Genomic DNA, 17,826 nt, shown 5'->3' with positions numbered 1-17,826 from the left:
CTTTTGAAAAAATTTGCTATGATTTCATGGTATTTTTGGTACACTGAAATACAGCTCTCCACCAATTATGAACAAGCACTAACCAGATTAATAGCACAATTTAATTTTTAACTGGCTCAATTTGCTGTGCTATGGTTTCAAATCACCAAGAAATAAATAAAATAACTCAATGCACATTGATCAAGTCAGATTATTTATTTTTTATCTTTTAATATCTAAATACTACTTTTAATACAATCTAAATCAGAAAAGTTAGGGCAGTATTACAAATGACAATTACTAAAAAAAAAAATTTCTTACACTGACTTTACAGACTTTTCTTACAATTCATTGCAGACAATATGAACCCAAGAAATTTTATGTTTTGTCTGGACAGCTTTATTTAATTTATTATACATCCATTCCTGCATTTCAGGCCTGGTCCGGAGCATAAAGCATCCATTTCTTTTGAAAAACAAAAAAGATCTGGAATACAGATTTGTCAGACTACAATATACACCGATCAGGTGTAATAACATAACATAAAATAACATTATGACCAGCTTACTAATATTGTGGACTCCACTAGACCCCTGAAGGTGTGCTGTGGTATCTGGCACCAAGATGTTAGCAGCAGATCCTTTAACTCCTGTAAGTTCTGAGGTGGGGCCTCCATGGATCTGACTTGTTTGTCCAGCACATCACACAGATGCTCAATTGCATTGAGATGTGGAGAATTTGGAGGTCAAGTCAACACCTCAAACTTGTTGTTGTGCTCCTTAAACCATTCCTGAACCATTTTTGCTTTGTGGCAGGGCGCATTATCTTGCTGAAAGAGGTCACAGCCATCAGGGAATACCGTTTGCATGAAAGGGTGAACATGGTCTGCAACAATGCTTAGGTAGGTGGTATGTGTCAAAGTAACATCCAGATGGATGGCAGGACCCAAAGTTTTCCAGCAGAACATTGCCCAAAGCATCACACTGCCTCTGCCGGCTTGCCTTCTTCCCATAGTGCATCCTGTTGCCATGTGTTCCCCAGGTAAGTGACACACAAGCACGTGATGTAAAAGAAAACGTGATTCCACTGATTCCAGTTACCACTGTTCCTTCCTTGGACCACTTCTGATAGATACTGACCACTGCAGACAGGGAACACCCCACAAGAACTGCAGTTTTGAAGATGCTTTGACCCAGTCGTCTAGCCATCACAATTTGGTCCTTGTCAAACTAGCTCAAATCCTTACGCTGCCTAATATATCCCACCCACTAACAGGTGCCGTGATGAAGAGATAATCAGTGTTATTCACTTCACCTGTCAGTGGTCATAATGTAATGCCTCATCGGTGTATGTCGCCACAGTGTTGAGGTCCATCCCAGATGCCAACCAAGCCCAGATAACTTGTTGCTGCTTCTGGACATGGTTAACATAAGACTTCTTTTGCATTTGTAAATTTAACTCCAAATTGTAATGCCAAAGTAATTTCTAGCCCATGTGGTTATACTGGTGCTGGTCATAAAATTTGAATATCATGAAAAAGTTGATTTATTTCAGTAATTCCATTCAGAAAGTGAAACTTGTATTTTTATTCTTATAACTTATATTATATTCATTCATTACACACAGACTGATATATTTAACTGACAACTAATGAAAACCCCAAATTCAGTATCTCAGAAAATTAGAATATTGTGACAAGGTACAATATTGAAGACACCTGGTGCCACACTCTAATCAGCTAATTAACTCAAAACACCTGCAAAGGCCTTTAAATGGTCTCTCAGTCTAGTTCTGTAGGCTACACAATCATTAATTTTTAATTAATCAAAAATATTTCTTATTTTTTAAACCTGTGGTGTTTTTAACGTGAACCAATGCACGTAATCTCGTTTTTTCTGTACACTTCGGTGTACAGTAAAATGACAATAAAGTAAATCTTGAATCTTGAATCTTGAAATGGGGAAGACTGCTGACTTCACAGTTGTCCAAAAGACAACCATTGACACCTTGCACAAGGAGGGCAAGACACAAAAGGTCATTGCTAAAGAGGCTGGCTGTTCACAGAGCTCTGTGTCCAAGCACATTAATAGAGAGGCGAAGGGAAGGAAAAGATGTGGTAGAAAAAAGTGTACAAGCAATAGGGATAACCGCACCCTGGAGAGGATTGTGAAACAAAACCCATTCAAAAATGTGGGGGAGATTCACAAAGAGTGGACTGCAGCTGGAGTCAGTGCTTCAAGAACAATCACGCACAGACGTATGCAAGACATGGGTTTCAGCTGTCGCATTCTTTGTGTCAAGCCACTCTTGAACAAGAGACAGCGTCAGAAGCGTCTCGCCTGGGCTAAAGACAAAAAGGACTGCTGAGTGGTCCAAAGTTATGTTCTCTGATGAAAGTAAATTTTGCATTACCTTTGGAAATCAAGGTCCCAGAGTCTGGAGGAAGAGAGGAGAGGCACAGAATCCACGTTGCTTGAGGTCCAGTGTAAAGTTTCCACAGTCAGTGATGGTTTGGAGTGCCATGTCATCTGCTGGTGTTGGTCCACTGTGTTTTCTGAGGTCCAAGGTCAACGCAGCCGTCTACCAGGAAGTTTTAGAGCACTTAATGCTTCCTGCTGCTGACCAACTTTATGGAAATGCAGATTTCATTTTCCAACAGGACTTGGCACTGGCACACAGTGCCAAAGCTACCAGTACCTGGTTTAAGGACCATGGTATCCCTGTTCTTAATTGGCCAGCAAACTCGCCTGACCTTAACCCCATAGAAAATCTATGGGGTATTGTGAAGAGGAAGATGTGATACGCCAGACCCAACAATTCAGAAGAGCTGAAGGACACTATCAGAGCAACCTGGGCTCTCATAACACCTGAGCAGTGCCACAGACTGATGGACTCCATGCCACGCCGCATTGCTGCAGTAATCCAGGCAAAAGGAGCCCCAACTAGTGCTGTACATGCTCATACTTTTCATGTTCATACTTTTTAGTTGGCCAACATTTCTAAAAATCCTTTTTTTGTATTGGTCTTAAGTAATATTCTAATTTTCTGAGATACTGAATTTGGGGTTTTCATTAGTTGTCAGTTATAATCATCAACATTAAAAGAAATAAACATTTGAAATATATCAGTCTGTGTGTAATGAATGAATATAATATACAAGTTTCACTTTTTGAATGGAATTAAAGAAATAAATCAACTTTTTCATGATATTCAAATTTTATGACCAGCACCAGTATTAGCTATTGATGAATGACAGTTCTTGATGCAGTACTGTCTAAGGGGTCAAAGATCTTAAGTGTTCAGCTTAGACCTGCACCTTTGACCTTTACATACTGTAATTCCTCCAGATTCCTTAAGTAGTTTAATGATATTATGCACTGTAGAGAGAGAAATATGCAAATCCCTTCCAATCATGGTTTGAGAAAAATTGTTTTAAATATTTCAATAATTTTCTCACACATTTGTTTACAAACTGGAGATCCTCTGCCCATCTTTTCTTCTCAAAGATTTTTTTGTGTGCAGCATTTGGTTTTAACAAAACCAAATGCTTATAAAAGGTATGCAGTTCTGAACGTTCCTCAATAGAAAATGTTTGGCGAATCCTGAAACATAAATGTGATAATGACAACCCTGCACTGCTGCACATCTTAACATGTGTTAGCAGGAAGAATGGTACAAAATAACACCTAAAGCACTTAATAGCTTGGAAGCCTCAGAGGCAAAACATATTTTAAGTGTTGTGACAAGTAATGTCAACATTACAAAGTAGCAAATGCTTTACTGTTCCAGCTTTTTAGGAAAATGCTTCTTGCCTGAAATGCAAGAATGGATGTAGATTAACCAATTAAATACAACTGACCATATAAAACCATGAAGTATATTGGTTCATACTTTCTGCATGAAATAAAAGTCAAAGTAAATGTAAGAAACATTGAAGAAACAAGAAAACAATTTTCAATATTGTCCCTTTTTTTATTTGGGTTGTAGATTGTCCTACAATGTATCCTGGAGCCACCTCTTCTTTGGTTACACAATGCTTTGGTTAAGACTGTCCAACATCCTATCAGAAGTTGGTGGCCTGTCCATCCTCAAACAACTCTCTGGTGAGCACCCCTTGATGTTTCAGGGGGAGATACTTCAACCCAGTCGTCTGGCCATAACGATCCGGCATTTATCTAAGTCACTCACGTCTGCATGCTGATCATACCTGCTGCATTTACAACCCCAAATCAGAAAAAGTTGGGACAGCATGGAAAATGCAAATAAAATGAAAATGCAGTGTTCCTTACATTTTATTTGATTGCAGACAGTTTTAACCCAAGATATTTCATGTTTTGTCTACTCAACTTATTAACTTTTTTTATACCTTCATTTCTGCATTTCAGGCTTGCAACACATTCCAAAAAAGGTTGGGACTGGGACAATTTAGGACTAGTAATGAGGTAAAAAAAACGAAATAATGTGATTCCAAACAGGTGATGTCAACAGGTGGTTGCAATCATGGTTTGGTACAAAAGCAGCATCCAGGAAAGGCTGAGTCTTTGATGAGCAAAGTTGATCAGTTAATCTCCAGTTTGTCAACAAATGTGTGAGAAATTATTGAAATGTTTAAAAACAATGTACCTCAAAGAAAGATTTGGAAGGGATTTTCTCCCTCTACAGTGCAGAATATAATTAAACGATTCAAAGAATCGGGAGGAATTTCAGTTCGTAAAGGCCAAGGGTGCAAGCTTAAGCTAAACACCAGTGATCTTTAATGCCTCAGACGGCACTGCATCAAGAACTGCCACTCAACAATAGCTGATATAACCACATGGGTGAGGGATTACTTCGGCAAACCTTTGTCAAGCACTACAATACAGAGTTACATGCACAAATGCTACTTAAAAATGTACTGTGCAAAAAAAAAAAGCCTTATGTTAACCATGTCCATAAGCAGCATCAACTTCTCTGGGCTCTGAGGCATCTAGGATGGACAATCACACAGTGGAAACGTGTATTGTGGTCAGATGAATCAGCATTCCAGGTCTTTTGTGCTCCGGACCAAAGACGAAAAGGACCATCCAGACTGTTATCAGCAACAAGTCCAAAAGTCAGGGTCTGTCATGGTATGAGACTGTGTCAGTGTCTTCTGTGATGGCAGCATTAATGCAGAAAAGTACATTGAGATCTTAGAGCAACATATGCTGCCTTCATGACGTCATCTTTTCCAGGGACGTCCATGCATTTTTCAACAAGACAATGCAAAACCACATGCTGCACACATTACAAAGGCATGGCTACGGAAGAAGAGGGAACGAGTACTGGACTGGCCTGCCTGCAGTCCTGACCTGTCCCCAATAGAGAATTTTGAAATGGAAAAATGCGACGACGACCCCGTACTGTTGTACATCTTAAGACGTGTTTGCAGGAAGAATGAGACAAAATAAAAGCTGAAATCACTTGGTATAATCGGTGCCCAAACGTCTTTTAATTGTGGTAAAAAGGAAAGGCAACATTACAAAGTGGTCAATGCTTTACTGTCCCAACTTTTTTTGAAATGTGTTGCAGGCCTGAAATGCAGGAATGAAGTTTTATTAATAAATGAAATAAAGTTGAGCAGACAAAACATGAAATATCTCAGGTTCATCCTGTCTGCAACCAAATAAAAGTCAAAGTAAATGTAAAAAACTCTGTGTTTTTTTTAATATGTGCATTTTTCATACTGTCCCAACTTTTTCTGATTTGGGGTTGTAATATGTGTACTTAATATGTAATATGTGTAATATGTGTAACTACCATCCACCTGACATTTTGTTTATAAAGGCAGTGATGTGCACATGTTGGGGGCCAGTACTGATGTTTTGGCTCATCAGTATATATGGATATCCCTTTAAATTCTAGGTGTTTTAGACACATTGCTAAAAGTTGTAAAAAATAAATTATTTAAAATATTTTACATAAGCTCTGCACGAGGCAATGTTCATGAAGACATATCTTGAATTTAATGAGGAGGAACTCCTGTGGCACTAAGCCCTGATCTCAACCCCATTAATCCATTTGGAATGAATTTAAATATGAGTCAGCCCTCTTGTCCAACATCAGTGTGTGACCTTACAAATAGTCTTTTATGACTGACACACTTTAAAAGCATGTGGAAACCCTGTTTAGAATATAAAAAGTTGTTACAACTACAAAAAGGGTATGGGGAGGCAAAGTCATGTTAATGCCAATGCTTTTGAAATAGGATGTCCAACAAGCTCATGGTCAGGTGTAAATAATAACAGTGTGTGGCATACAATGTTTTTGTTTTCATTTATTTTTTAAATATAATTATATTAGATAAAGCTGTGTTGGAGTTTTTACCACTTTGTACTTAATATATATTTTATGGACTTTTTTACAACCCACTTTTGTCAAGAAGGTGCTTTAAAAGCAAGCAGCATACATTTTTATTGTCAGCAGGGGAAAAACTCAAGAATTTCTAACTCAAAATTTGCATTCTATATCCACATAAAAACAGTAATCCAAAACTGAAATGCATACTGTTGCTTTTAAAAAGCTACCATATTAATGTGTCTACAGCAGGCCTTGAACTCATATTTATATAGCTGCGATTTAGAGTCTGGGAAGTTTGATTAGCTAAAGTTGAATTCTGCAGAGGGGTCCATTTTTACAGGATTTTGGTAATTTGGTTAGGGCTCTGCGCAGGCCACTGGAGTCACGCAGGCCCTTCCACGGCCAATGACGTAAGCAGGGAGGAACATCCCGTGCCTCTCTATGACACCGACCCAAAACATTATTAAGGGTTAAAACAGGTTTGTGTTTATAGTGTGGTTCAAAATGTTTATATTTTATTCATAACACATTCTATGTAAATTAGTTAGCATTTTCGTTAAGTGTGTTGTGTTCAGTGACCATCCTGTTCTGTTCGCTTGTTCAGGCAAGTGGGAGGGACCTGCAGTATATCAGATCTAGTCTCTTTTTCCACGCCCTTGTAATTCAAACAGTAGCAATTCCTAAACAAAAGAGCTATCCTTCGTCAGTAGCAGAGCGTTGTTTCCTTATATCTTGTCAACGCCACAATATTAATCTGGTAAGACCATATCCTTGTGGACCTCACTTTGCACAGGGTCACAGAACTGTACTGTTTTAAATTTGTAATCCTTTCAGCAGATACCATGTCGTTACTCAAACATAAATAAATGAATAATCTACTACAAATAGATCAGTAAGGATTAAACTTATTTCCACGAGATTGTAATACAAAACCACACACACACACTGGCTGTATGTAAGTTAAATTGTAATGAACACAGAATATAATAATGATATTATAACTGTAATAATAATTATTGGCCAATTTGTTATGTTTAGTATCCTGGTCCGGGTGGGTATGGAGCTAGCCAAAAAACACACACATATGAGAGGCCGTGTAGGCCATAATTCTGAGTTGAATTCTCTCACACACACTATCATACTCTCTCACACATACCATCATTCTCTCTCACACATACCATCATTCTCTCTCACACATACCATCATTCTCTCTCACACATACCATCATTCTCTCTCACACACACCATCATACTCTCACACATACCATCATTCTCTCTCACACACACCATCATACTCTCTCACACACACTATCATACTCTCTCACACACACCATCATACTCTCTCACACACACTGTCATACTCTCTCACACACACCATCATACTCTCTCACACACACTATCATTCTCTCTCACACACACCATCATACTCTCTCACACACACCATCTTACTCTCTCACACACACCATCATACTCTCTCACACACACTATCATACTCTCTCACACACACCATCATACTCTCTCTCTCACACACTATCATACTCTCTCACACACACCATCATACTCTCTCTCACACACTATCATACTCTCTTACACACACTATCATACTCTCTCACACACACCATCATACTCTCTTACACACACTGTCATACTCTCTCACACACACCATCATACTCTCTCGCACACCATCAAGGTGTTTGAAGGAGGACAGGAAGTCAGATTACCTGATTGATATACAGCTGTAAGAACAGAGCCTGCACATAAATTGGTCTACAAAAAACATTTAAATCTGGCAGCAGACCTTTTAACAATGAATTTACACTTTTGTTTAGCTTTGTTGAGCTAGCCATGATATTTTTACTTTCTACCTTTTTTTTTTTACAAGGTCACTTTGGTTTGTGGAAATAAATGGTAATGAGGAGGACGTTTTACTATTTTTGTCCATCACAATGAGATGCATTTAGAACATTGAAAGGAAAACTGACAGCATGGGACATACCAGCATGATTCTGGAAATATTATTTTGTGAGCTTAATGGATAAACACTGACAACTTTTTACTTTCTTTTAATTAGCCAGCAGTTAGAAGGAGGTGACAGTCAATGAAGTCTGGGTGCACTGGAGGCACTTTATGCATGTTTTTGTTCCCTAAAAAATTCATAGGAAAACTCAAGATCAGTAGAAATTACACACAGGGATATATTTACTCCAAGAGTACCTCCAACAATCAGAACTGGTCATCCTGGTTGCCATCAGTACAATATACTACATAAACAAATTACCTTTGGTTTGTCTCTTGAAATTCGTTGCTTGGTTCCGTTAGAATCATCGGGAGGAAATTATACAGGCACAGACAGCAACTTCAAATTGGTTAACTGACGTGTGTGTGTGAGAGAGAGTATACAGCAATGTCTGATGCAGCTTTGGCTGACATTGTTAATAAGATTCTTCAAACCACCCCAAATGCAGATGAAAGGTACGTGCTAGGAGGACTACAGTCTTACAACATCAGAAAACAGCACTGGCATGCGCTGCAAGTGCTTGACCCAAATGGACATGCCTTCCGTCACGGGCGTGCAACTGGCCAAAGAATTTACAATGTTCAAATTCCCAATTAGTTATGGTTATTAGAGTTATTTGTGATAGTAATTAAAACTTCATAAAGTATTTCTGATAAATGAAACAATGCAGTAATGTAAAAAAATGAGGACACCCAATATAATATTTAGATATTTATTATTAAGTTATGGACAGGTCAGGAAATCACTATTAGACTGGTTAACAAAGATCTTGTCCCAAGCAAACAAATGTTTCTTATTTATTGTTGCATGCAGAAACCAAATATTTTAGAACAGTCTCAACAGCAAATAATCTGTCACTCAGGTGGATTAAGGTATCCTTAGCCCTTGTAGTCATACAATGACTGGTGTGGTACTTCTGTGGTCACTAGATGCTGTTGTCGTGTCAACCTCCACACCACTGTTCTCTAAATCTGTGGTGACAAAAAACAAAAAAACACACACACACAATGCATTTAGAAAATGTTTGGGGGGGGGGGGGGGGTTGCTACAAATTACTTATTATTATTAATATACAATATAAACATACTGCTTACATTATTTTTAAATAACTTACCGTAAATGTGTAATGGTCTACTGTACACTGCCTTTGATGTAAATGTATTGTGAATCATGAAGCCATTTAGTTTCTGGCCCTCGTGCAACTTTGGTGAAACCAGTTTGTTTCCACATGCCATCAAAAGTTCAATACTGAAAACACAAAAATTTAATTTAGTTTCAAAACCAGTCTATAGCAATTCACCCAATACAATCAAATATTTAGAGAACAGTTACTGAAAAGAGCTTGGTCTCAACTTATAATGAATTACATAACTTTTCTGTAATAAAAGAAATATAACAAACTTTAACAGTACAAGTTAGAATGAGCACTGAGACAGATTTTGAAATGTTAGACTGTAAGTCTGTAGCTTTCCATGTGCAGCAGTATTGACACATTAATGTAACTATAGCCATTAAAATGATAAAGTAATTTTATTTATTGTTCTTTAAGAAAGCTTCCAAGACAGAGTTTCTTATAAATGTGCTTTATGAGAACTCACTTACTTAGTTTGGCATTACTAGAACGTTTAAAACGTGTAATTTGCAGACGGTCCCTTACAAAGACGAATATTTATAAAATATCCCAATCTAAACCCGAATCTATCAGAAGCTAAATGAGTTTAATCATGTTTAGTGAACTCACCTGTCCCTGACTCTGGAGCCTCTGTTCTCTGTGGTTGAGGCTGATATGGAGATCGCATCACTGATGATTCGGATATAAAGCTTCACCGCATTTCTTCCTCCGCGGCCGCGTTTAGACTCCTGTCGGGCTGTCCACATTAAATCCACATTTCTGACATGGATGTGGCAGCGGTGGAAAAGTTTAAAATGTTGTTAACAGGCCGATGCTCCATTGATTCACTCTCGGTCCACTATCCTCTCCTATCAGTAATAATGAGGAAGGCGGGACATGTGTGAGATCCCGCGTCTTCTACCAATCAGGTACTGAGAATTTAATATTACTTCCGTTTCAATCAAACTCTCTCACACATACCATCATTCTCTCACACACACTATCATACTCTCTCACACACACACTATCATACTCTCTCACACACACCATCATACTCTCTCACACACTATCATACTCTCTCACACACACCATCATACTCTCTCACACACACCATCATACTCTCTCACACACACTATCATACTCTCTCACACACACCATCATACTCTCTCACACACACTATCATACTCTCTCACACACACTATCATACTCTCTCACACACACCATCATACTCTCTCACACACACTATCATACTCTCTCACACACACCATCATACTCTCTCACACACACTATCATACTCTCTCACACACACCATCATACTCTCTCTCACACACACCATCATACTCTCTCACACACACCATCATACTCTCTCACACACCATCAAGGTGTTAAAAGGAGGCCAGGAAGGAGGACAGGAAGTCAGATTGGCTTACAGCTGTAAGAACAGAGCCTGCACATAAATTGGTCTACAAAAAACATTTAAATCTGGCAGCAGACCTTTTAACAATGACTACACTTTTGTTGAGCTTTGTTGAACTAGCCATGATATTTCTACTTTCTACCTTTTTTACAAGGTCACTTTGGTTTGTGGAAATAAATGGTAATGAGGAGGACATGTTTTACTATTTTTGTCCATCACAATGAGATGCATTTAGAACATTGAAAGGAAAACTGACAGCATGGGACATACCAGCATGATTCTGGAAATATTATTTTGTGAGCTTAATGGATAAACACTGACAACTTTTTACTTTCTTTTAATTAGCCTGCAGTTAGAAGGAGGTGACAGTCAATGAAGTTTGGGTACACTGGAGGCACATTATGCATGTTTTTGTTCCCTAAAAAATTCATAGGAAAACTCAAGATCAGTAGAAATTAGACATAGGGATATATTTTCTCCAAGATTACCTCCAACAATCAGAACTGGTCATCCTACATAAACAAATTACCTTCGGTTTGTCTCTTGAAATTCGTTGCTAAAGAATAACTGTATGCTTTGGAATCATCAGGAGGAAATTATACAGGCACAAATAGCAACTTCAAATTGGTTAACTGACGTGTGTGTGTGTGTGAGAGAGAGAGCATACAGCAATGTCTGCGACTTTGGCTGACATTGTTAATAAGATTCTTCAAATCACCCCAAATGCAGATGAAAGGTACGTGCTAGGAGGACAACAGTCTTGCAACATCAGAAAACAGCGCTGGCATGCGCTGCAGGTGCTGGACCCAAATGGACATGCCTTCCATCACGGGTGTGCAACTGGCCAAAGAATTTACAATGTTCAAATTCCAAATTAGTTATGGTTATTAGAGTTATTTGTGATAGTAATTAAAACGTCATAATGTATTTCTGATAAATTAAACAATGCAGTAATGTTAAAAAAAACAAAAAAAAACAAAAAAAAACGAGGACACCCCATATAATATTTAGATATTTATTATCAAGTTATGGACAGGTCAGGAAATCACTATTATACTGGTTAACAAAGATCTTGTCCCAAGCAAACAAATGTTTCTTATTTATTGTTGCATGCAGAAACCAAATATTTCAGAACAGTCTCAACAGCAAATATTCTGTCACTCAGGTGGATTAAGGTATCCTTAGTCCTTGTAGTCATACAATGACTGGTGTGGTACTTCTGTGGTCACTAGATGCTGTTGTCGTGTCAACCTCCACACCACTGTCCTCTAAATCTGTGGTGACAAACTAAAAACAAACAAAACAAACACACACAATGCATTTAGAAAATGTTTGGGGTTAGCCTATTGCCAAACCATGAAATCTAAATGCTACAAATGACTTATTATTATTAATAATATATGCAATATAAACATACTGCTTACATTATTTTTAAATAACTTACCGTAAATGTGTCATTGTCTAATGTACACTGCCTTTGATGTAAATGTATTGTCAATCATGAAGCCATTTAGTTTCTGGCCCTCGTGCAACTTTGGTGAAACCAGTTTGTTTCCTCATGCCATCAAAAGTTCAATACTGAAATCACAAAAATTTAATTTAGTTTCAAAACCAGTCTATAGCAATTCACCCAATACAATCAAATATTTAGAGAACAGTTACTCAAGAGAGCTTGGTCTCAATCTATAATGAATTACATTTTCTGTAATAAAAGAAAGATAACAAACTTTAATAGTACAAGTGACTAAGTTAGAATGAGCACTGAGACAGATTTTGAAATGTTAGACTGTAAGTCTGTAGCTTTCCATGTGCAGCAGCTTGTTTATGATTGTGTATACAAAATGAATCTATATTTTATTTTACTTATTAAGACCTACATAGGGAAGAGTCCAAAAGTTCCATGTAATTCGACTCGAATGTAGTGACATATTAATGTGGAGCAACTATAGCCATTAAAACGATAAAGTAATTTTATTTATTGTTCTTTAAGAAAGCTTCCAAAACAAAGTTTCTTATAAATGTGCTTTATGAGAACTCACTTACTTAGTTTGGCATTACTAGAACGTTTAAAACGTGTAATTTGCAGACGGTCCCTTACAAAGACGAATATTTATTAAATATTCCAATCTAAACCTGAATCTATCAGAAGCTAAATGAGTTTAATCATGTTTAGTGAACTCACCTGTCCCTGACTCTGGAGCCTCTGCTCTCTGTGGTTGAGGCTGATATGGAGGTCAGCACCTGGCTGATGATTCGGATATAAAGCTTCACCGCATCTCTTCCTCCGCGGCCGCGTTTAGACTCCTGTCGGGCTGTCGGGTTTAAATCCACATTTCTGACATGGATGTGGCAGCGGTGGAAAAGTTTAAAATGTTAACAGGCCGATGCTCCATTGATTCTCTCTCGGTCCACTATCCTCTCCTATCAGTAATAATGAGGAAGGCGGGACATGTCTGTGAAATCCCGCGTCTTCCACCAATCAGGTACTGAGAATTTAATATTACTTCCGTTTCAATCAAACTCGTTTCCGTATCAATCAAACTCTCTCACACACACTATCATACTCTCACACACACACCATCAAACTCTCTCACACATACAACTATTCTTATTCACATGCACTATCATTCTGTTCCATAAACATGATTATTTGCATTCACATACACTATTTATTACGCTTACATATAATAATATTCTCTTACACATACAGTAGATCTTTGTTTTACATAGCTATAGTTATATGTGCAAGAGAGAATAGTGCTGTGTGTATGAGAGTATAATAGTAAATAAAAGAAAGTGTGATTATAGTTGTAAGAGGGTATAGTAGTATATGTGAAAGAGTATAGTAAACCATGTATGAGAGTATGATGGTGTGTGTGTGAGAGTATGATGGTGTGTGTGTGAGAGTATGATGGTGTGTGTGAGAGAGTATGATGGTGTGTGTGTGTGAGAGTATGATGGTGTGTGTGTGAGAGTATGATGGTGTGTGTGAGAGAGTATGATGGTGTGTGTGTGAGAGTATGATGGTGTGTGTGAGAGAGTATGATAGTGTGTGTGTGAGAGTATGATGGTGTGTGTGAGAGAATTCAACTTAGAATTATGGCCTACACGGCCTCTCATATGATGGAGTGTGAGAGAGAGTATGACAGTGTGTGTAAGAGAGTATGATGGTGTGTGTGAGAGAGTATGATAGTGTGTGTGAGAGAGTATGACGGTGTGTGTAAGAGAGTATGATGGTGTGTGTGAGAGAGTATGACGGTGTGTGTAAGAGAGTATGATAGTGTGTGTGAGAGAGTATGATGGTGTGTGTGAGAGAGTATGATAGTGTGTGTGAGAGAACGATGGTGTGTGTGAGAGAATTCATCTCAGAATTATGGCCTACACGGCCTCTCATACACACACGCGCATATACACACACACACACACACTCACTGTCACTGCTGGACTAAGAATAGTCCACCAACTAAAAATATATCTGGTCAACAGCGCCCTGTAGGCCACGTCCTGTGATCATTTTTCTTGACTTTACATCTACAAGGTGGACCAACTAGGTAGGAGTGTCTAATAGAGTGGACAGTGAGTGGACACGGTATTTAAAAACTGTGTCTGTGTCTGATCCACTCATACCAGCACAACACACACTAACACACCACCACCATGTCAGTGTCACTGCAGTGCTGAGAATCCACCACCTAAATAATACCTGCTCTGTGGTGGTCCTGTGGGGGTCGTGACCATTGAAGATCAGGGTGAAAGTAGACTAAAAAGTATGTAGAGAAACAGATGGACTGCAGTCAGTAATTGTAGAACTACAAGGTGCTTCTATATGGTAGGTGGAGCTGATAAAATGGACAGTGAGTGTAAAAACAAGGAGGTGGTTTTAATGTTATGGCTGATCGGTGGTGTAGATAGATAGCTAGATAGATAATATAAATATATTGCTGATTGCTGTGCTCAGTCTTGCCATGGTGTATGTCCTGTGGCATGAATCTGTCTGCCACAACCTCACCTTTGTAGCAGACTATGGCTGTCTCTCATCCAGTTTCACACAGCTGTTTTTGTTACAGTTAATGACTGTGTTTTAACTTACAAATGATGATAATTAACACCTGTTTGGTATAATTGGTTAATTATACACCTGACTACAATCCTACAAAATCCCTGATTTTGTGCAAGTGTACCTAAAAACTGATGCTGTTTTAAGGGTGGTCAAAGCAAATATTGATTTGATTAAGATTTCCCTTTTGTTCATGCACTTTGCATTTCGTTAATTGACAAAAATAAACTATTAACAGTCCTAGTTTTGACAGCACTCTTACTTTTCAAGATTTTTCTACAGCTACAGTCAAGCCGGAAAGTCTGCACACCTGTAACACTTCGCCTCTGTGTGCTCTGGTGTTCATGTGTGCCACGCCCCCCTCTCCATGAGCACACTCGGTCTCATGCCACACCCCAGCTCATGACTAATTGGCTCCAGCTGCCCTCTATTTAAGAGGTGTGCTGGAGCACAAACGCTGGGAACTGTTTTGTCTTTCATGCCATGTTCTCTTGTGCCATGTTCTCTTGTGCCATGTTCTCTTGTGCCATGTTCCAAGCTCCATGTTATCTGGTATGTTATGTTTCTGTTCATGTTTATTATGCTTTATTAGATTAGTTAGCCTGGGTTTTGTTGTTAGCCTTGTTAGCCGTTCTTGCCTTAGTTAGCTGTGTTTAGTTTAGTTTAGTCTTGTTTTGTTGTGCTGTCTTTTGTTAATAAATATCTAAGTTTTGGTTTACATCTCTGCGTGTGTGTCCGCCCCCTTTGTCTCGCCTTAGCCACCATTCGTGACAACACCCCTTTCACCTTCTCCACGTTTTATTACATTACAGACTCATTCTATAATAGATTGAGTTCATTTTTTGTCACAAAATTCTACATAAAATAGCCCACAATGACAAAGTGAAAGCAGGTTTTTAGACATTTGTTCTAATTTATTAAAAATCAAAATATAAAATATCATATGTACACAAGTGTGCACCCTTTGATATGACACCCAAAAGTGAGCTGAGGTGCATTTTGTTTTCACTAATACTGCTTGAGATGTTTCTACAATTTAATTGAAGTCTGCCTGTGGTAAATTTTATTAATTGGACATTGCCAACACCTGCCTATATAAGGTCCCACAGTTGCAAACTCCAAGCCATGGGGTCAAGGGAATTATCTGTAGACCTCAGAAACAGGATTGTGTCATGGCATATATCTGGAGAAGGTACAGAAAAATTGCTGCAGCTTTACAGGTCCCAAAGAGCACAGTGGCCACCATCATTCGTAAATGGAAGAAGTTTGGAACCACCAAAAATCTTCCTAGACCTGGCCCCCTGGCCAAACTAAACTATTAGACCTCAGACTGGGGTGAAGGTTTAAATTTCCAACATGACAATGACCTGAAGCACACAGCCAAGAGAACAAAGGAGTGGCTTCAGAGAAAGTCTGTGAATGTCCTTGAGTGGCCCAGCCAGAGCCCAGACCTGAATCCAATCTAACATCTGTGGAAGGAGCTGAAAATGGCTGTGTACCGACACTCCCCATCCAACCTGACAGAGCTTGAAAGGATATGCCAAGAGGCATGGGCAAAAATGTCCAGAAACAAGTGTGTCAAGCTGGTAGCTTCTTTCTCAAGACACCTTGAAGCTGTGTAACCCCTAAATAAACCATTTTTGTCAGTAAAATAAAGTTGCATATTTTCTAAACCCTAATTTCACTTCATAATTATTTGTAATTGTGTGTAGATGTTTGAGGCAAAAAAAGAACTCAATCTACTGTATTATAGAATGAGTCTGTAACGTAATAAAACGTGGAGGAGGTGAAAAAGGGTGTGCAGACTTTCCGGCATGACTAAACCTAAAACTTTCGCACAGTACTATATATTATGTATATCAAAAAGAAGAAGAAAAGCAAAAACTACTGTCAAACTGAAATTAACCCCCTATATTCCTAAAAAGATTTTTATTGCTAATTCCATGTATTTTTTTTTTTTTTAATCTTACATTAGTAATAATCCTTTTAAGGTTTTGGAATACATTTTAAAAGATTTCCTTTTGAATAATACACACACTGTAATAAACCTGTCTGAGGAATTGCAGTATTATTCCAAATCTGATCTTAATCCTGAAAGAGGACAAAATGCTGATAAACTCCTTGTTCACGACACTGCATCAGAATAGATTTTAAACTCACCAGCCTGTTTTGACAAGGGCAGGATCATGTCCTGTCGCATTACTAATCCCTCAGATAACACACCTGATACGCAACAGTACATGACAAGGTTAATAATGTTAAGTTAGGGTTAGTTAGGATCCACTTTTTTTCTTTTCGTTTTGCAGGGTCTAAATGAAGGAATGGATAAAAGTCTCTGCTTGCTTGTGAGGAAAAATGAGTGATTGTGTGTTTTGTAATGAGACTGTCATAAAGCCATTCAGGCATGCAAAAAAAACTATTAGCAAATTGTATAAAGATTTACAGAGATTAATAACAAAGGCAAATATAATAAAACTTTTATACATGTATGTGTGTATATATATATATACAGTGTATCACAAAAGTGAGTACACCCCTCACATTTCTGCAAATATTTTATTATATCTTTTCATGGGACAACACTATAGAAATAAAACTTGGATATAACTTAGAGTAGTCAGTGTACAACTTGTATAGCAGTGTAGATTTACTGTCTTCTGAAAATAACTCAACACACAGCCATTAATGTCTAAATGGCTGGCAACATAAGTGAGTACACCCCACAGTGAACATGTCCAAATTGTGCCCAAAGTGTCAATATTTTGTGTGACCATCATTATTATACAGCACTGCCTTAACCCTCCTGGGCATGGAATTCACCAGAGCTGCAAAGGTTGCTACTGGAATCCTCTTCCACTCCTCCATGATGACATCACGGAGCTGGTGGATGTTAGACACCTTGAACTCCTCCACCTTCGGAGGATTCGC

At 38.3% G+C, this 17,826-nt stretch overlaps 1 protein-coding gene and 1 long non-coding RNA gene across 2 annotated transcripts in view; both read right to left on the bottom strand.

Annotated features, from left to right (window-relative positions):
- The window catches only part of ca10a (carbonic anhydrase Xa), a 368,721-nt gene that overhangs the window by 324,739 nt on the left and 26,156 nt on the right, over positions 1-17,826 (bottom strand). The window lies entirely within an intron of this gene.
- On the bottom strand, positions 11,843-13,342 carry LOC134321776 (uncharacterized). Its single transcript, XR_010013917.1, has 3 exons — positions 13,024-13,342; positions 12,286-12,419; positions 11,843-12,128 (listed from the first exon to the last, which is right to left on the bottom strand). It is a non-coding gene; the product is annotated as an uncharacterized LOC134321776 (long non-coding RNA).

This window comes from Trichomycterus rosablanca, chromosome 10 (genome assembly GCF_030014385.1).
Source record: "Trichomycterus rosablanca isolate fTriRos1 chromosome 10, fTriRos1.hap1, whole genome shotgun sequence".
In the NCBI taxonomy this organism is placed as follows: domain Eukaryota; kingdom Metazoa; phylum Chordata; class Actinopteri; order Siluriformes; family Trichomycteridae; genus Trichomycterus; species Trichomycterus rosablanca.
This window is presented reverse-complemented; position numbering and strand designations above follow the sequence as displayed.